Below are 22,200 nucleotides of genomic sequence, written 5' to 3' on the forward strand. Positions count from 1 at the left end.
CTATCGAAGCTCATCAACAGTTCTGAAAAGCCTGGTTGCAAATTCAGATGCCAGCAAACAGAGAGCACTTAACTGATTATTTCCGATTGGTTCTCAGAAAGCTCAGAACCTCAGAAACTCAATGGTATAACCCACTTTATAATCTTAGTATCACACACACCCACAAAACCCACAAAACTAGTTTAATATTACAGTATCATACTGATGCAACCATATCAGTACAGCTTAATGTGACCTATCAAGCAAAACGACCAACTAGTCAACTGGAACAACCCACCCTTCTTCTGTGAGCAGCCAGCCTGTCATATGCATTGTGTGGCACGACTGACATTTTTTTTAGCATCTACATCAAACTATAGAGTCCAACTCAGTAACACGAAAGGTGCAGAATTGTCACATAATGGAGCTGACATGACATGATGTCAACTTCACATTCACTGTACAGAAAGACTGAGAATTATATGAATTATAATGACGTTTTACATTTTTGTTCTACAGATTAAACAAATTTAACTTAAATAGTTCAGTAAAGATATTGGTTAGTGGATCCAGCTAGTTGTTCCCAGTCATCAACTGAGATGAGCTAAGCATCTACCAACTTGATATACAGCATGCAGATATTAATCGTTCATATAAGTCTTTTGGAAGAAAGGGAAAAAGTGCAATTCCAAAGCTGGTGTATTATTTCTTCATAAAAACATGACTGAATAGAGACATGAATGGACCTAAAAAGAGAACGAAAGTCGGAAAATGCCAGACAGAACTCAGAAAATGAAAATGGAGAGTGCATTGAATGAAAGAATGGAGAAAACCCATATTGAGAGAATAGGAGTCTGAGAAGTGTCTCAGATGATGAAAGAGACTCAGAAAAAGGGAGATAGTGTGATGCAGGCAAGAATAGGAAAGCAGAAAATACTGCAGATAAAATAGACAGAGTCAGAGTGTGTGATTGTTGTCATCAGCCGCTGTGTGACTTATGCTCAGTGACCACAGGCCTCCTATGCACTTCATTTATTGTCAGTCTTTATTTGATTTCTTTGTACCGCTGTCATTTTTTCCCCTCCCTGTTTGCCACCCAGACACCCTGCCGCTTTTGTTTTTCCATTGCAGCAACAAAATGGCCTAGTTCTTTCCTCTAACCTTGACTTAAAGGGCCAAAAAGCACTTTTTCACCCCTCGTGGCACATTTGTGGAGTTATCTTTTTGAGCTGTTTTTTTTTTTTTTTTTTTCAAATGACCAGTGTCTTAAAATCTGTTGTGGTCAGTTTGGAAGGTTTTACTGCTTGCAACTATTTACCTAAGAGACTGTTCTGGTTAATTTCAGAAGACTTTGAAGTATGTTTCCATGAAGGTCTCAGTGTGTGTCCTAATTTTGCTACATAAAACAATGAGACACGTGATAACAGTTTGTATTTACATGTTGTCGCAGCACATTAAGCGGCTGGCCCACCACCGGTTATGGTTGTGTGCAGATGTGGCTTCCATTTGCCAGACTCGAGACATTTCTACATTTCAAATTGACTGCTGAGCTTTTGATTCAAGAGCTGACAGCATGTGTCAGCTACCAGTGAGCTTAACATCCATTCAGAGGCAGGTTTGTTTATGTTGATATTATTCTAAATGGTCTGCAATTTATGACGGCTGATGAAAAGTTGAAAACACTTCGCGACAAAGTTAAATGTGATGACAGGTTCATATGAATAAATTAGAGGTACTAAAAGCTAATCTTTGTGTCTGGGTTAGAATAAAACGGGGCTGATTTTACTGAGTCTCCTTGTGTGAGTATTATGTATGTACAGTAATGACCCTGCAGTGACACTTGCCTTCAGGAGAAGCTTGCCCACCTTTAAGGAATTTGATTTCTTATGTTTTTTTATGGGTTTTCACATGAGGGTGTAAAAGCAGCCTCAGAGAGTTTTCCACCATGACAAGAATAAGCTGCAAAGAGACAAGTGGTTCCAAGTTGTTCTTTCTCAATTTATCAGTCACATTTCTAAATCCTACAAATTTAGCAAAAAGCTCTGACAATCTGCAGCCACTGCACAAAAAAGGAGGCTTTAAAAATCCAAGTCAAACTCACCCCACATTTCCCACTCTTACTTCAAATAAGGAATTTATTCGTACAGCATTTTAAGGCATGCGTTGTGCACTCATTGAACGGGCCGGCAACTGCATTTAGCAGGTAGAATTACACTTTAACACAGTTTTTCATTGTCCATTACTGCACCATTGATTCCAGTTAGACTCACATTGGAAATGGATGAAATGTAAGTGAGCCAAGGCTTTGAGTGGAGAGTTTCATCTTGTCTCTGCTGGTCCTGACAGTTTAAAGCACATCAGTTGGCTTGAGGCCCGCTGTGATCTCATGAAGAGATGATATAATCCTTGTTGCTCATGAGGTCTGCACTGTCAGTTGTTTATCATGAGAAGCGGAACAGTGAGGCGAATGTAAATGCCTGGAGTTCACTTAGCCTTTTGAACAGTCCTTGAGTTTACATGCAAGGCATAATTGTAAAAATAGTCTCCCCCCAGAGCACGAGGACATTTCAGTTCGTTTTCCCTGTGAGGATGCACCAGACAAGGACTCACACAGTAGAAGTAGTCTGCTGGGATGTCCCAAGGCTTCATAGGTCTAAGCTGTTTAAGTCCTACCAACAACACAGTGTGCTCAAACCCTGGCAACATTTTTGTTTGTACCCTCACTCTTTCTGCCATCTCTCCACTCCACAGCATGCAGAAAAGCTCAAATACCATAAAACAACTTCACTGAGATGGAAAGAAATATGCTTTTTAACTAAATGTTAAATGCAGCCTCATCAGAGTGAATGCTGAAATCCACCAGCTGTTCTACATTTTCTGAGCGAGAAAAGCCACCAAGGTTGAATCGTGTCACATGTTCAGTTCCTGAGCTCTCCTCAATTGTAATTTCTCTCACGGAATATGCATCTTGTAATGCATAACTCAGAGGATTTAGCTTTGTTTCATAGTAGGATTAATGCGATAATCCACCACACCCTTTGCTTCTCTTGTTGCAAAAATGATAAAACAAACTAGTGATTAAACATATTGTCAGTTCATAAAGCTTTTATGTGTTTGTTTTACTCGGGCTTTGCTGTAGTAAACACTTAGCGTTATGTAACTCATTCCCATGTAAAATCCTCTAAAACAAGTGGCATCATGGGAAGTTGTGTGTCTTGTATTTGGCAGCAGCAGTTTGTTTGAAATAACTGAAAGAAGTAGCAACGTGTTTAGCAGTAGTGTTACAGCCAGTGTGGCATCAAAATGAAGACAGTGCCAACTACAGAACTACACATTCTGCCCTGTGTGTCAGACAACATGGTCCACATAGATATAACTGCTGGACAGCATAGTATGCTGACCCTTGGGTGCATCAACTGTGGGGAGTTGATTAAACTTCCCTTAGACTTGAAGTATCACAGTACATTTACACTCAGCCATAGAAAGCAAGTGGGAAATCGGTCGCCCTTTAAATTTTAAGGGTTTAGCTTAGGTGGTTTGGTCGTGTGATTCGGATGGTTGCCTCCTTCTAGACGTCTTCTGGTCACCTAACTGCAAAAATCAAATCACATAGGACATGCTACAGGCAAAGCAATTGAAAATTTGCAAAAATAAATGGAATCACTGAAATATCATTCATATCATATCATTCATGCTGTTTGTTTATTTCAAGTAAACTTGAATGTCATATATGTATAAACAGGAGTTGACTTGAGTAGAATAAACAAAACTCAGTTCAATCAACTCAGTAATGTAAGTTTTAAAGATTAAAACAAGATGACTTCCCAGCATGCATTATTTGAGCTTAAAAAGTCTTAACTTTCTTTTGTTGTTGTTTGAAGAATAAAGAAATGGTAGCCTTGATAAAGCTTTAGAATTCAATCTTTACCCACAGACACTTTAACATTTCTCAAAGTACATTGGCAGAGCCTCAGATGTTGTGTTTGTACATATCTTTGTACAGAATGACTTTAACAGCTAGTGCTGGACATTTTAACTAAATGTAAAGTAAAATGTAAAAAAGAGACATTTTCAAAACTGATGTTGAACTAACCAAGTTTACATTATGTTTTCAAAGCAGCAGGTAAACTTATATTTCCAAGTTAAGCAAATAATTTCAACTCCAGTTCAGTATGTTGAGGTTTGATCAAACCTTTCTTGAGCATATGTTATTCCCTTTCTACAGCTTGTTACTCACTAAGGCTGAAGCCAAGTCTGTTGGATTGCAATTATTTCACGTCAAGCCCTAATGTTCCATCATGAGCCCCGCAGAGCACAGCTACAGTCTGTGTCTCACAGAACAAACACACGAACACTGAGAAGAAGATGAATTAAAACCAACACACAAACACAAGCAAACCTGCACATAATCACACACATTCTCAGGCTTTGATTTAAATTTTAGATCCCTTACTCTGCTTGTCTACTGCTGACTCACACACACGCGCGCACACTCAACACACACCTGTCCTCCTCCCTTAGGCATGTCTTGTAGAGAACCATCCCTCTCCTCCCCTGTCAGTGGGAACAAATGAGCCGGGGCATGTTTCTTCGTGTGTGACTGAGCATGTGTGCAGGGCAAACTTCCTGTCTGTCTGGCCTTCTTCTCTTTTGCCTCCCCCAAAACCACACACACACCTGCTCCGCACCGTTACCTTCTGACAGATCACTGACATGCTGTCTCTAGGCCATCCCTCACTGTGTACGTGTGTGTGTGAGGTTTCAGACAACCCCCCCACTGCGTCAGCCTGGCAATTGCCATTTTTCAAGGAGCAAAGAAAGGGAGGGAGTGTGGAGTTGGGATGGAGAGAGAGGGCGCGGGCCTTGATGTGAGTGTGTTTGTTGTCAGAGGATTTATTAATAAAGATGACCTCAGCTTGAGCTGCTCAGAGTGTGTGTGTGTTTGTTGCCTTCCTCTCTCTGTCCTCCCAATGTGATGCTTTAATTTAGTCAAGTAATTGTCATTTTGAGAAAAATGTCATTTTTATATTTATTTATATTTAAATGATTTTCCTTCTCCTGTCTTCTTCTCTTGTTGTGGCCACAATCAGAGGTTGTTGTTTAGGACTCTTCGTGCATGCAAACTCAACAGTGTGTGTACATGGGTGTGTGTTAGCGTACTAGGGATAATCCTTCTTGATATAGCTGCTTTGTTTCTCAGCGTCGCTGGATGCGATTATGTCCTTCGTTATGTCCACTGTGTGCGTGTCTGCAGTCACCTGCTGTGTGTGTTGGGACGAACAGATGTCCTTGCAAAACATAAAAAGATGACTGATTTTCTTCAAAGCGCAGGACACTTCTGCCAGTTGTTACTGTGACTGTCCATCTCTGTCATCACAAGTTGAATGGGTCAGTTCACTCAAATTCAAAAAAGTATCTCTATGGAGACAGCTGGTCCTGGTTGTAAGACTTAAGATCTTGGTACATTGATACACCTGATACATTGAGTCCCCTTGTGGAATCAAAACATCCAGGACCACCATCAGCCACTTGGAGGTAACTGTAGGCAATGTTTTTATTATTGAGAGACATTTCGGTTGTGTTATGCCCGAGCTCTCAGCACCTGCAATGACTGTATTCTTTGAATTCAGTTATCTCGAGCAGCACAAGCTTACCTGATGGTTTCCCATGACAGTATATTATCTCACAGCATTTTTTCCTGTGTTGACCTGTTGTGGCAGGATGGTTTCTAGACAAGATTGAAAAAGTGTGCCTAAAATGCAGTTTTTTAAACTGTGAGCAAACTAAAAAGAAGAACTCATCAGCACATTACACTGTCTGGCCATGCTAGGAAGTTAGGATAAACTGTATGATGTCAATGTTAGGTGATGTCATTTGTTTAGCTACCGAGCTCTCTTCTGTATTTGTCCCTGAGGGCTGGAGCTTGAACCAGGTGGGACAGCCAGCCAAGCAATGGGCCCCCCGTGGGCCTGGAAGTTACCATGGTGCGAAATGGCTGTTCCTTTTTCGCCCGCTGTCTGCCCCACCACAAAGAACACCGAGGCCATTAGTGACAGGGTCCTTCTGCAGCCTGGGAGAAACCGAATAATGAGATAATGCACAGAGCTCACACTGTTACTGTCCCCTACACACACACACGCACACACACACGCACACACACATACACAGCAGGGGCAGTTGCATCTGCGGCATGTGAACAAATCAAGCTGCACAAACAAATAACGCCCAATGGGAGTATGGATGTGGTGCACATGAACTCTCTCTCACTCACACACACAGAGTCACAGGAGTAGCTGCATAAATTGATCCACATTTATACATATTACTCTTTAACCCTTTTCTCTGTCAATAATCCTCCATCCATGTAGGGTTCCCTGGCTATTTACTATTTCAGCTGCTGCTCCATCCCTCAACCGTTTACATTTTGTTGGACAGACTGCAGCAGCAGTGAGAGGAAAGCTAATGAAACAGGACATCCCTGCCTGTGGTTATTCTACAGGAGTAGAAGAAGAAAAGAAGAAAAGTCACACTCGCTTTGATCTTGAATGAGTTTATAAAATCACAAGAGGATGCAAGGAGCTGCAGTATGTTTACCAGGTTTACATATTCATTGGCAGATTCCAAGTTCTGAAATCACACATGCAGTGTCTCTCCTTCAGGGGCACACTGAGCCACAGCTACTAGTTTTCTTTGGAGAGTTCAAAACATTTTCCGTACCTAGGCAGTGAAATTACAAAGAGTAAAATAAAGGCTTTCAAAAAGACATTTAATAAGGGGACCTGGTGGCTTAATGGGCGCAGCATGGGGATGGGATACAGAAGGCCACGGGATCGAATCTCATCCCGCCAGGCCACTGCCCAGCCACCAAGGGCCACAGTGGTCCTGGTCCCGAGCCCGTATGAAATGGGAGGGTTGCGGCAGGAAGGGCATCCAACATAAACACTCATGCCAAATCAGCGTTCGGAACACGTTCCACTGTGGAGACCCCTGAAGGGACAAACTGAAAGCAGTTGTTAGATACTTCTTTTCTCATGGCATCTCTATAAGAAAGAGGTTTTCCTCTAAAAGCCAAAGGGTCAGATGACCTATGCCAAAGAAGCAAAGAAACGTATCTGTATTTGCTAAGGTAAGGTAAGAACAGCTTCTTTCCTCAGGCCATCACACTCATTAACACCTGACCTTGTACTTACGATACATTACTGCTATCCATGCTGCTGTATACACTGGACACACTAACACTTAAGCATTAGCATACTTGGCCTATAAATCTGATTCTGATTCTGATTTTTGGCAAAGACTTCAGTGGAACACAAAGGATAAGTAAGAGCTAATCAGAAATAGTTCACCCGTCTCTTTTACAAGTTCATCATGATAGTTCATCAAAGTTGCAAATAACCGTGGTCCAGTAGAGCATCAGGAGAGGCAGACCAGTCAAATGTTAGGGACAAGTCACAAATGGCTTTTCACTGGCACATTAGAAATTATGACTATGCTATAAATCCCCTTAAAAACTCTTATTTTTGCTAACATCAACTAACTTGATGAGACTTGAAAGAGTGAACCGAACTAGTAAAGAAGTCGACTTTCGAATCAAACTGATTTATGCTCAGTTTTTCCAAAAGGGAGTCAGGCTTAATTGTTTGTGGGTTTGTTTACGCAAGTTACATCTTTTATGTTTTACACAATTATCAAATCATTGTTTCTGTATAAATGAGTTATTGTTATTGTCGCTTTAACAAATCATGTCAAGTCACTGATGTTGAATATATTTGACACTTGGACTTGGAATCAAAGTATTTACTTAACATTTATACAGCTAAAGCACTTTGTCAGCTTTCACACCCTAACTGGACATTACATTAGATGGAAAAGTTGACTTGTGAATTGACACCTATAAAGCAGGGGTGGTGAGAAACACATACAGAGAGTGAAAGTGGTAACATGGACATGGAACGTTGGAACAGAGCAGAAGGGATTTGTTTGGCTTTACTCCTTTATGAGACAAATATTGGGCTAAATCTCCTCACCGCCCTGGGTCTTGTTGTGAAAAGGCCAGGGCCAAAGCCAGCGCTTTACCATCACATCCTCCCACTTATGTAAACAGATGTCCCATACAACACACATACACATGCATGCATGCACACAGAGGCCTCCTCACTCAGGCACTCACCCCTCTCATTTTGCAGGGCTTTCCTCTTCTCGTGTGCATACACTTCAAATCTCCCAAATACACTTATTCTAATTCAGGTGATTGAACTCTCTGTCCTCATTGGGTGATGTCATTTTCAACAGTCAAAACAGATAAAAGCGTGAGGAGTATGTGCCTGTGATATAAAACACTTTTGTGTGTATGTTAGATATGTGGCAAATGTGAACATTTTTTTTTTCTCTCTGTGTTTCTTCCTCAGTTTAGCTCACACACCAGGTGCTGATCAGTATTTCGTGTCCACTGTGGCTCCTGTGTGTTCTGGCACAGCGAGAATCATAATCACAGCTCCTCAGTTCAAACCAGTATCATTTGCCAAAAGCACCAACGCAGGCTCTTCACTTCACACAGGAAATGAGTGGATGATAGCAGAAAGGTGCCACTTCACTGAAAAAAAAAATCAAATTCACAATCACTTTTATCTGTCAACAACAAATGTGGAGGGTTTTTTTCTGTCACAGTGCAGAGACAATAGGACTTCAAAAACACTCACTCACACTGCCAGAAGCTTTGGTCAGTGCATTCAGAGCAAGTGAGGTGCCAGAGGCTTTGATAGCATCTGTGCTGTGGGCTGCAGTTACATGTTTGGAGCTGGCAACACCGTTTTTTACTCTGATGTTGGTGAAATCAAAGCGCTTATAAAATATAAACAGAAAAGTTTGCAATCCACATTAACAATAGATGCAGCTAGGCGGAAGGACTTTGCTGCCTTATAAGATTAGCAATCTGGAAGATTTTGTTTAATAAAATGCATTAGCATGATTTAATATTGCTCTACTGCTCCATTATAAACCATTATCATTAACAAATTCAGGGTTGCCACATTGTGAAAATCCTCGTAACTGGTGTTTTTCTCTTATTTCTTATTTCAAAGGTTGATATTAATAACGCCTTTTTTTATGCAACTATAAAGCTTTAACATAAATGGGGCCATTCAGTTCACCTTTTCAAAGAGGTTCCAAGACATGTAATTGAACATGTAGCAGACATCAGTCATAAACGTGACAAAATTTAACTTGAAAGCCCCATATGTCTCAAAACTTATAACAAGAATACTAACGCAGAGCAGACACAACATTTCACATGAAGAAGAGAAACGTTACAATGTGGCCAATATATTAGTCATTTCTATAGTACAGTGGATAATCGATCCCTCGGTTGTGTATGGATTGACGACTCTCAAGAGGGATTTCAGTGGGAATTGATTCTGTCATGCCTTGGCACCGATAATGGCCCCAGCAAATGGTGACCACCTCCAATTTTAGCTTGTAAATCACAACCGCAAGTAATGGACTGAACCTAGAGGGGTCAAAGTTTACAGCAAAGTCATTTTGGAGGACAAAGACTGTAAAGTCAAGCTTTGCATCTCAATATTTTTTGTTTTTAAAGGGTTGCAGGTGGTGGTGGGGTAATAAGGGGGTTGGCAGCTGGCTTTCATTGCTCAGATCTTGGTCTGACCTTGGCCAGATGTCCAGCTAGATGTGTGTGTGTGTGTGTGTGTGATCGGCCAGGCTTTCGTAGAGTGCTCGGCTCTAATAGGGACTGGCAGGCATTTTGTTGGGCTTTATTGCCACATGCCTCTTCCAATCCTGCTACTGATTAGAGCTGCCATTACTGGTACAAACACATACACACAAGTCTTACAAGCCAGACCCACACACTTTGGCACACGCTCAGAAGCTTGGCCCTTTGCATACGATTAGCATCCTATTGCGTTGTCTTGTGCATCGATCAAACGGAGCTCAGAGTTGTGCTCTTGTTGAGGCCGACCGGAGGAAATGACGGGTACATCATCGCTCCACTTTTATTCCGCTCATCAGGGGGCTGTCAGCTTAGACAATGTCAAATTTGGTGCAAAGCAATTAAAGGCCCAGGCTGTCACAATTGGGCCTGATAGGGAAGGCTCATATAGTGCCAGCATGCAGGAACACACACACACACACATCATCCCACATTCAGGCACTGGCATGCACTATGCCCTGCTCACTCACATGGGTGTACAACACATCCACCCACATGGGCACACACGCACACGCACACACACAGACACGTACATTTACAATAAGCATGCAGGCGATTAGCTCAGAAAGTGTAGGCTTAAACTGTTAGTCACTGCTGATTCACAAGCGGCTGGCTGGCATCCACACAGCCACTCACTGTGCTGCCCGTCAAATACACAGGCAGCCAGCAGCTGGAGGTGTGTGTATGTGTGTACGCATGCAGGTGTTCTTGAAATCCTTCTTTTTAACCAGACCTCTCTACTCCCCCACCACCCCGGCCCTCTTCCTCCTATTTGGCCTTTTGTGTGTCAGTTTGTGTGTGGTTAATATATGTGCGTGTGCACAATCTTGTGTGTAAAGAGTCAGTCGTGTGTGTGTGTGTGTGTGTGTGTTTGTGGAGCCTTGCAGGGTTTTGGCTGCTATGTTCTCCTGGATGAAACCAATGGAAAACTGAGGTCTGGATGACTTACTTATTTAGGAAAAATCCACCAGAGATGGCTAGTGTGCTGCTGCGCTGTCACATAGTCATGTGGTGTGTGTGTGTTTAAGTTCATCCAGCCCTATAGGTAGCCCAGCCAGTGACCTCAGTAGCAGGAGCATATTTCTGTTTTTCCTAACAGACTTTTTAAAGATATTCTACTGCTGTTAAAGCTTCAACAGACGTGGTTCAGTCCAATGTGGAGACACTCAGCAAATGGTTAAACACTCTACAAGAAGCACACTCTTATAGCTTTAAGGCTCCTGATTAATAATTAAGAATTAAGATTTTGGACGACCGCCAGTCAAATTCACTTTCAGATTCAGATTTTGAGTTAACTTGCTTTCTATTTTCTTACACCCATCAGGAGTCCAGTTCCTCCAATCTTTGCTTGATGTCTCTCTTTAAAAAAGTAAATCAATAGCAGACTTTAAATCGTCACAGTTCAAAGGAAACCATGAAGGTTTAAATGAACCGTTCTCTGATCAAAACCTTTTGCATCTAAGGATGAACAAGTCAGTTGAAAGCTATGATGATTTGAAAAATGTTATATTGCAAAGATAAAAACAAGGATAGTTTACTTTACTTTTACCACTGTAGTATGTTCATTTTTCTGTGTGATTTGACGGTAAGGTGCCATTTAAGTGAATATGCCAGAAGCTTTTTCAAAATGGAGCTTTTTCAAAGATTCTGATTTCAGAGACTTATGTCAAGATTCTATGCACAATTTGAGTTTTGTTTTTTTGGGCTCAGTCGATAAAGTCTGATGAACATCACAGCTTTTCCAGTCAATACACAGCAGCCCAGTGTGCAGCTGAGTTTCCAGGTTCTAGTTTATTGACAGTAGTGAATGAAGTATGATGGTGTCAGAGGTTTTGGTATTTCTTTTATATGCTACCTGTGTGTAATACTAGCCAGCCCATTTGTTAGAGTAGCCCTCGGCACTCTCATTGTATTAGTGAGCCAGTGATGCTGACATGAATGTTGGCCTTTACTCACACATGTGAACACACACAAACACACACACAAAGACGTGACAGTTATGTATGTGATCTGCAGCATCAAACATTGGGTCAAATAAATGCAAATGCAAATCATTGCAAAGTGTTTAGGTGTGTGTGCGTGTGTGTGTGTGTGGCTTTGTGTATCAGATAATGTTTATCACATGTGTATTAAGTCCTGGTCAAAACACAGGTTAAAACAGTAGCATTACAAAGAAAGTTTAGCTTTGGCGCATTAATTCATGGCAAAACAGCAAACTGACCTTTAAAGAAATAGAGACAATTACAATAGTTTGTTAGATGTGTTGCACCATCCGATTTTATATAATGCTCCTCTGTCAGAAGAATAAGGTGCCCCACAAATGAGGAATGATTTTTAGACTCAGACTACAATCTGCTGTACAAATTCCTTTTTTAAACTCACTGTCGACCTTAGTAACAAGCCTACTTGCTAATAAGTTCTTAGCGCCAAATAATTTTTTTCCCCCCTTCGGTAACTCTTCAATGTATGAAATGATGCAACATCCTGAGAACAAAATGCCGGGGGGGCACAAAATAAAAATAAAAATTTGTTTGGCTATAGCAAATTACAACACTGCACCACTGCTGGCGAACCAGCTTTTGTAATTCAGTGCAGTCTGTGATTTACCATTTCTTTCTTTTGTCTATGTGAAAAAATGTTGTGTTGTGAAATGTTAAATAACATTTAATTTTTTAGCATTGCAAACATCTACTAACTAGGAACACGAGAATAGTCGCTGTATTTCCATAACCACATATTTTTACTGTGCTACATTCTGATATAACTAGGCCTTTAATGTCTTTGACCCTTTTTAGATTCAGTTTTAAGATGCATTTTGAGTACACAGCCGAGACTCATCACCATTTACACCTGTCTGTATACATGCATCTCCAAAGTGACGTACAACATTCAGTTCGATTGTCGGTATTCTCAATGCTGCAACTGTAACTTCTGCCCGGGGGTTCATGCGCCATTGGACCAGTGAGGGAGTTGGTGCGCTGTCATCAAAACCACCACCATGTCTTGCATTGATGATGTTTGTCTTTTAACACGTCAAGACACATTGTTGTTTACACTACAGATGCGTCCCAGAAGTTTGAAGTTTGAGTGATTGGATCCCAGTCATCTTGGTTGTTTTTTACATCTGTACTTTGCTCTGTCAACATGTGATCTTATTGTCCGAGTCACATTTTACAAACAAGTGTAACCCTATGTGTACAATTGTATGTTAAAATTGGATATAACCGGGGAACACAGTTGTGTGTATGCATGTGTATTTAAAGAATCTGCACAGGTCTTCTCTTGAGAAAGACATTAAAATGATAACAGCAGCTCTGCCAATGTCACATGTGCACGCACAAACACACACACACACACACACACACACACACACACACACACACACACACACACACACACACACACACACACACACACACAAACTTCCACCCCATCACTCATAACCCCTCTCTTCTTCTTCTCTTCTTCTCCTTTAGCCCGATGTGACCTTCATCTGAGTCAAGTGTATTCAGCATTCACGAAGAAGACAGAGGCAAAACAAACAGAAAGGGAGATTAAGAAGACAGCAGACAGACGCGCAAGGGAGGAGAAGAAAAACAAGTAAGAAAGTAAAAACAGAACAAAGGGTGGAGAAGAAAAACACAGCAGCATCTTTTCTGTCTCCTGTGAAACCTTCCTCAGCAAACAGCACAACTGGCAGAGTGAATTAAGACAACGAAGGAAAGAATAAAGAAGGAATGAGGATGCTGGGCATTTAAAATCAGTCAAAAATCAAAAGAAATGAGAAACTGAAGACGAGGAAGAAAATTATAGGAAATGTGGAAATTATAGGCTTTTTGAAATGCTACAGGATTGAGACTGCAGAGTATTTTGTTAAGATGCGAGTTGTAGGTGTGGGAGTGTGTGCGTGAGCTGGGGTGAGGTGGGGTGCTCACACCATTTCCTGACCATGTGAGTAAACGCAGCCATATTTGATACGAAGAATCATAATGGAAAACGATGAAATGAGTGTAGGCTAGAGAAAAGAGAAATGTTTGAATTCCAGTACGGCCACTAGCAAAGTGAGCGTGACCAGAATACAAAGTTTACATTTGCTGAAAATGAATTTTGGGATTTGTGTTGTAAGATTTAAGGCCATAATATCCACTTTTAAAGTTCTAGTTTGATTTACTCCCTAAAACATTTGTGTCCCACTGTCCAGCTGCAAAAATGAAGGCAGAGAGAAGCTGCTAAGAATGCACCTGTCTTCACTTGGTTGTGCTCACTGTAAGTGGCAGTGAGTGCTTTAGCCTTTTCCTGCTTTTTCTCTCTCAGGTTATATACTGTAGAGTGGAGGTCAGCACTCCCGCCTCATAGCAAGAAGGTCATGGGTTTGTGTCCCTGGCAGGCTACAGCCTTTTTGCCTGGAGTTCGCATGTTCTCCCTGTTTTTTTGTGGGTTTCCTCTCACAGTCAAAGACATACATGTTAGGTTAATTGGTGCACTTAAAGGTTGTGTCTCTGACTGGTGGACTGCTTGTTTGCTTTACTCAAATTAATTGTGACACAGAGTCCTACTGCAGAACACAATTCTGCAGATGTAAATAATGTTTCAAAGGACTAGTACAACAATTTGTGTAGTATATCTTAACGGCTTTCATGAGAAAAGCTAGATGAAAAGACCAAGGGTTACCATGAAGCTGGAGGGAGGAAACAGCTAGCCTGTCTCTGTCCAGCGTCTCATAAGATCCTAAACACAAAGTGTAAAGATGACAAGTTGTGGTTTTACAAAGTATTATGTGCTGGACAATTCTGTGTCTTGTTGGAGTTCTGCTTTTTTCTGTGCAACTTAGTGGTGGCAACATACTTCCTACAGTAAAGTTTTCATCTCTCATATTGAACACAGATGAAAGAGTGGCCTCATCTGACAAGAAGGTAAAAAAACAAAAAACGAATATGTATATTTGCCGATATCAGATATTCCCTATCATTTTAGCAGGGCTTTGGTAGCTAGTATTCACAAACAAATTTGCAGTTAATGAAGCACCAAAAACCACCTGACACACAATGAATCTGAGCTTTTAAGCCTCCTAAAAAAGTGTTTTAGGACCTAAGGTTTTATTCTTAACAAAAAGAATATCTTTTCATTACAATTTTTAAAAGAAGCTATAACTGGACATCAGTCACAAAGATAAGGCCGTGATGGACAGATATCTCTTCAGTCCAACTTGTTACAACGTTTTTTTGATGGCTGCTCCTACACTCATTGAATTGAGGGCTACAACCTGTAATCAACACTTCATTGTGCTCCCTTTACTTGTCACAAAGGATGTTTATCACGGGACACTGTGTGTGTGTGTGTTCAGGTGGCCATCTCTTGTAGAAAGTGTGCAATGAAGAGCTGTCTCATTTACAATCAATTGTCTGTTCGATCAAGCGACTGGGAGCAGCAAAAAAGTAATTTGTATCTCAACTTCCACCTACTATATACTGAGATCTATGGGCAGGAGAGGGATGCACTCAAACACACACTGTCATATACTGTGACGACCAAACAACCACACTGCACAAACACACACACATTTACACACATAAACACTAAGGAGTGAGAAAACAGCCTCAGGCAACGGTGTTCTAGTTCTCAATCTGTATTTTTCCTGCAATTGAGAGTGTTTCTTTCCCTCGCTCTGTAAAAATCCACTTACAGCTTGTTCTCTCTAATAATTCTGCATCCCTCTCTGCTCTTTCTATCTGCGCCTTTCACAGTGTGTGTGTGTTTTTATCTCTGTGAGGATATTGGTTGCCGATCATAAATGGCTTTTCTCTGACAGGGTGCCATCGCAGACACCAACGAGCTCAGGGAAGGAAAGTAGTGGGTGGGTGGGGGGAGAACGGAGGACAGGAGAGTGAAAGGAAAGCGATAGAGAGTGTGATAAAGGGAAGAAGAGGAAAGTGAAAATGAGCAAAAAAATCACAAATGATGGCCATTGAAGTTATGTACATCAAGGCAGCAGGACATGTGTCAGATATGCAGAGATAAATGTACTTTGTGTGCACATCATACACATCCAGTCACCTCAATGTTCGTTACATAAATCCGCACACTGAGGTACACGCAGCACAGCATGAGCTAATGGTGCTCATTTTCAAATAGTGGAGGAGACTTTTATTTGTTTCGGCTGTTAGTATCGTTTAGTTTATTTCTCATGGACTTAATTTTTTCCAGGTTTCATTTGCTGAAAATGCAAACAGCACAGCAACAATTATATGTAACTGAAATGTAACACATTTACTACTTTACTTCCTATGGTTGCTCCATCATTTTATTATTGCTGTTAAGCTGCTGTCAGGGAGTCTCAACACTTCCTGCAAAGTTTTGTTTTTTTCAGATTAAGAGCATAAGTGGTAAATGTAAATGCAGCACGTTAGTCAGTGAGAACAGCAGTTTGACTTGAGAAGTAGCTTAATATTTTGGCCAATACATGTACATAAAACGTACAATATTTGGCATCAATCTATGTGTTGTGTCTGAAACATTAATAATACACAACTGCTTGCTGCTTCTTAAACAATATTTGATGCAAAAAAATCCTTTCAGCAGATCAAAAGCTTTTCCTGAAGTGCATAAGAAGTTATTGGAATGATTTAGCGAATTTGAAACATTTGCATTTAAGATTAAACTATAAACTACTGACTGGTAACTGTGATATGTTGTGAAGACTGGCTTTTATTTTTTTATACACCTATTTCACATACACATGTTGTTGCAAACAAATTCACAAGAAAGGGATGGTAGTTGTCCAAGTACCCTATCGCACACTGTGACCCGCACACACACACAAACACACACACAAACACACAGGTTCCACTCCATCAGATTTGATGAGGTGATCGAGTGTGAACCCTCTGCATCTCACATCCCTCCATCCTTTCTCTCCACACAGCAGCAGTCCTTGTCTTTCTATCGATCCCGTCTTATCTTCCCGTAAACCTGGACCTCTTTTATTCCTCTCCTCCTCATCTCGCCACCTCCTATACCCTCCTCTCCTTTCTCCTCATTGCTATTGATCACCCTGTGTGTTCAACAAAGTAGAGAGCAGGCGGCTGGTAATGTGGAGCCCGGCCGGAGTAGCACTGCTCGCGGTTCAAGTATTGCTTTTCGCTCCTAATGTGCCCAATCAGGTTCTAATAGACCTTGGGTTAGAGCATCAAGGCCCGTCAGCGTCTTCCCACTCCTCTCTTCTCACCTTTCACTTCTCCTCTCTTCAAGAACTATCTGTCTGCACTGTGTTTATGCCAGGTCCATTTTTAGCTGATGACGGTTGATTTCGCTACCTGATACGAAAGCTGTCATTGGCAGATTTTTTTAATACATTTATTCTTCCACGGAAGGATTTTGCTTCTGCTGACTATGCACACACTTGTTCAAAAATGCCCTGCTTTGCATTTTTTTACAGTAATGCACATTCATTCCTGGGAGCTGCCCAGTAGAACCACAGTCTGCTACTTTTGGCCACTGGAAATACAGAGCACCGGACACTCAACCCTTTCATTGTCTCCAGACTTCTCTCAGTCACTGAGCACATTGAATATAACTTATGTAGCTGGGTTAAGTGCCTTGCCGAAGGGCACATTCATTTATTATTAGTTGTTGAGTCAGGGGAAAGTGTCTCTGGCTATTTTCTTTTACAGCTTTTGCTTGTCTTCCTGGGATTTGAATAGGTTATGAATGAAAAGCAGAACAGCAAAGAATAAGTTGTATTCAGAGAGATGAATGGGGATGCACAGTTCACTGCATGTTAGTTTGAGTGGGTATTTGTTTTTTTGTGTGTGGGGAGGGTTCCGTTTATGTGATGCTCTGGAACACATCTGTGCAAGCTTGACGCACACTGTCATCGACTCACAAATCACACAGCCGAGCCTTAGAAACACAATGTTAGATGAACGTGAACATGTACTCAGAGGCACATTCTAAATTCAGATAAATCTAAATGCCAATACATGTGGTGGTGTGGCAGCGAGATTGCAGGGCTCCAAGTCGGTGCACAACAAGTAAGTGTCCTCAGTATATGGACCGTGTAGTTTTAGCCTCAGGTTGAGCTCATATATTTTGGGATGGCAGGTGGTTTGGAAGATGTGATTATGTAGAACAACTTCTAGACGCTACAAGGCATCTTGGGAAGAACACATAACTAGATAAGCATGCAGTAACTGGATATGATGTCCCTGAATAAGAAACTTTACCAACTTTTGATTCACTCCCTCATGCCTTTGCTCTCCTCTCAACCTGTTCAGCACGTCATCAAGGTCTGTGGGTTGTTTCTATAGGAGTCCAGCTAGGTGTAACCTTTCTGTCCTGTGACCCCCTCACTGGGATCCAGGGCTCTGGGCTCAGCGTGAACTCCTTAACTCCTACGGAAAGAAATCCTCAAAAAAGGGAGCAGAGGAAAGGGGAGAGGACGTAGAGAGTGGGAGGGAAAGCGAAAGAGCACTACTGGACAATTAGCCCCCCTAGGAGCATGGTAGGTGGTCTCCCCAAGCAAGAATACACTGTGAGTGTTTCATGGTTGGCAGCCAGAGAGACAAAATGAAGCGAGAGAGAGATAGTGTATGCGTGGGTGTGTTTGTGTGTGTGTGTTGTAGTCTTTTGCATTCACACGCCCAGCGGTTGTTGTTCCGAAATGAGACAGTACGTCGGGTGCCTGCAGGCGTCAATATGACCATTTCTATTATTCAGAGCTGATTACAGCGCTAAATCGTACAGCGGTGAATACTTTTTAATGAGCTCTGAAATCCAACAGAGAAAGTTTGTCCGCTTTTTGTTTGTCTGAATCCGGCTGGCGGGGGAAAAGAGCGAATTTGCCAGAGTGATTGACTAGTGTACTGACGTGTGAGGAGCACGTTGCAACATATGTGAGTGGGGAGATTGAGATGTGTGTGGGTGTGTATATGACAGACAATGAAAGTGTAATGCTTCTGTTTAGTGCGTATAGTGTGTGTGCATGCACGGCCCACAGTATTGATCATGTGTGGATGTAGTAGTCAGTGTACATGTGCTGCGTTTATATTCAGCATATAAATGTGTACACAAAACAATGGTTGCGTGTGTTACCCTGCTGTTCCTAAGCAAGTTCACTGCCGCGAGCAAGTATGATTGACCTGTAACTACATGGTGATCATGAACTGGTGCACCCAGCCTTACTTTACGTGTGGGCACTGATGACAGGTCAGAGTGCTATCCCAGCATCCCTCAGGCCTGCACGCAGGGCTGGCAGTTGGAGGCAGGGCAGGCAAAGTGCATCCAGGTTTTGCTATATCTAGTCGCTCCCATGCGCTTATCAGAAATAACATACGTTGGGCTGACACCTCAAGGTCAACGAAACAAGAATCGAGAAGGGCTGAGTGGAAACAGAACACAGACAGTGTGTCTGCTTGCACATAAGTAAATCAATCATTATTGGCTTTTTGCTGTATTCATATTTCTTAAATGTAAAGTGAACAATCAGGGTAAATACTTAATGTACTTATAGACGGTGACTCTCACTGACCCTGATGTGTTACTGTTGTTGTTTTCAATAGTTTGTGCCCATTATTATTACACTGAGAATATCTACAGCATAAAGAGAGAAAAAGCCTTTTTATAATGAAGATCTGTCAATAAATAAATTGTTTTAGTTTCTCTATTCTCTTGTCTAGGTATATGTGCAACTGGAAGAAATATATTGAGTTAAATATATTGAGTTGTAATCCTTTTTTTGGATGGGCTAGATGTTTTGGAAATTGAATAAGAAATGAATGACATATCTGTCATATCAGCGTTATAGTCAGTCAACAAGAAAACGTTTTTATGATCTGATCGATTTATGTGAAATTTTATCCTTGTTCTTCCTTCTTGTTCTGGCTCAGGCAGGTGACACCTTATTTGCATCTACGGTTTAATTGGCTCATTTGATATTCTTTATATTTGCATTTGTCAGAATAAATGCGACAGTATACCACAATGTAGATTTATATTATATTTCAAAATGCATATTGCCAATCTTTGAAATATTACTTCACTTAGTGGCTCCAGACAAGATCTGCTTGCACTGATGAAATTAGCAGTATGATTAGCTGAAATTGAATCCATGGACCTCTCATGCAGACGCTGGAGAACTGATGATTAAGGTCATCTATAAACGGTAGAAACTCTCCACTCACATAATAACACGAGAGACATTGGTTTTCAACTGCTTGAGACAGATAGCGATGGTAAACCTTACACACCTAGCACTTCCTGAGTGTACCTCTTAAACCACTAAATGCTTCAGTGTTCAGGGCCTACTGGCTTATGTTGCATTTCTCCTAGAAAATTCTTGGCAGTTTTCCCCTGTAAACTAAAGTTCCAAAACATCCCCTGGGGTCAAAGCCTCGTGAGTGCATTGTGATTTGCATTTTCACAGAAGGGAGAAAAACCAAGGAAGATTAAAATGAACCCAATGACAAATCAATAGCATGACGGTCAGTGACTTTTTACAGTACATCATTATAACAGCAGAGGGTTTTTAAAAAATGCTCTGTGCTGCATTTCACACATCAATGATGTGCAGAGCTGCAGGCCCCAACCCAACTGTTCCTGGATTTTCAAAAAATACTAGTCCCTGACCAGGGACTTGTTTAGAGAGATAAAACAAGGGGCCTGCAATTCAAGTTAACCTCTGGTTCCTCAGATAAAAACACAGGTAGAGGGACTTAAAATTATTCTGGGAAAGGTTCCTGCAGTCTATCTTTCCATTGGTGCTATGTATGCTAAGAACCAGCTGCCTGCTGGGACTTAACAACAGGGAGAGTGAAGCAAAACCAAAGGTTTGAAGTTGCTTTTAAATCAAAACAATTAGCTGAAAGGTGCTAAAAATGGCATATAATCTATGATTATGTGCCGAGGGAGAGTGTGAAAATCTGTAGATCCATTGCTGTTAGTGGCCCTTTCAAATTAAATGTATCTATCTGACCTTGTGTTAGTATTTGTTGGTGCAGCTTTATTATGTTATTTGAAGCTTGACCAACAAAATGCCTCGGTCACGATTTTTTCCCGGGAACAATAAAACTCTTTCACAGCTATGGAAACTGCATCAAAATGTATCGTGTCCAAATTGATCAGCTATGTATCTCCACATCACATCTACTCCCCACATGTTTCAAATAAGATCCCCTTTTATTGGGGGTGCGTCCACCGCCACAAACCAAAATCACAGATGGTCTTTCTGTCTGATTAGCTCGACGTCAGTGTCTCCAGTTTCGTCTAGCCCGCACCTCCTCTTCTATTGCTTCTTCAGGTCTGAGCAGGTGTTTGGCCTGCAGTCAGAGTCCAAATCAGATCCATTTCATCTGTAATCAGCTGGAGCCACTGGCACTGATGGAAGAGATCAGAGCACCGATCAAAGAATTATAAGCCAACCACGCCTGACCAGCCGACCATAACACGGACAAGGCGGCGAGGGGGGAAGAGAAAAAGAGAGAGAGTGGGTGAGGGAGCAAGGACTACAGTAGGGATGAAAGGAGGGAAGATGGAGATTTGAAGGCCTGCAGATCCCAGGAGGGAGACATGAAAGAACAGGGTGCTGGGGGGGAGCAACGAGGGAGGCTAAGAAGTTACACTGCACTGCTCTCATGGGATTTTGTTTTTTTATGGGACGTTTCTATTAAGTGGAAATAGGTTGTTTCAAGTCAAATGCAGCGCTCGGTTATGCTTCAATTTAAGGTAATTAGAATAGATGGGACTTCCAAGCACTATGTGAAAGGAAAGTCAATGACATCAACTTCATGCATCTGAATTGCTTGTCGCACAGCCGCTGGTTAGCAAATCATTAATTGTATGCAAATACCGGAAGGGATGTGCTCAGGTGCATGACATTAGCTGCTAACACACTGATGGCAGTTTTGCAGCTTTAAAGGAAGATTTGAAACACAGAGGATGTTAACATGATGTTGAATGTTTCAGAAGGACAAAGCAGCACACATTTATTATCACACACTTTTACATTTTTCTTCTGCATTCAAACACACACATGTTTGTAATCGTATTCTTGTTAGGACTTTCTGGACCCTTGTGGCCACCTACACACACACACACACACACACAAACACACACACACAAAGCTCTACTGTATGTTGCTCATCATAAAGGCTCAACACACCAATTTTCTTCATACAGATATGCTAGGTAATGGCATCATATATTGCAACTATACTTAGGTTTTATATTCTATATATAGAATTCTATATTTAGAATATCAAGTTTGCAACAAAACCATGAAAGTATCAAACACACACACATACACTACCTGCTTTAAGTGTCCACCTGTGTTTTGTGTCAGACACTGAGTGTTCATGGTGTGGATGGGTGTGGGTGAATGTTTCACTGTCACTAGAGTCTCCACGTCTGCTCCATTAGTTCCACACTTTGAATAAAAGCTGTGCATCAGCTCCGTTGCCTTCAGCTCTTCTGTCATTGTACAGGAAAAAGCTTCTCACTGC

General features: G+C 41.4%; 1 protein-coding gene across 1 annotated transcript in view; it reads left to right on the forward strand.

Annotated features, from left to right (window-relative positions):
• Positions 1 to 22,200, forward strand: part of sema4c (sema domain, immunoglobulin domain (Ig), transmembrane domain (TM) and short cytoplasmic domain, (semaphorin) 4C) — an 85,303-nt gene that overhangs the window by 15,040 nt on the left and 48,063 nt on the right. Inside the window, exon 2 of the mRNA XM_067521507.1 lies at positions 13,183 to 13,306. The gene's annotated coding sequence lies outside the window, so the exon portion shown is untranslated. The remainder of the gene's footprint in view (positions 1 to 13,182; positions 13,307 to 22,200) is intronic.

This window comes from Channa argus, chromosome 11 (assembly GCF_033026475.1).
Source record: "Channa argus isolate prfri chromosome 11, Channa argus male v1.0, whole genome shotgun sequence".
Classification (NCBI taxonomy): Eukaryota; Metazoa; Chordata; class Actinopteri; order Anabantiformes; family Channidae; genus Channa; species Channa argus.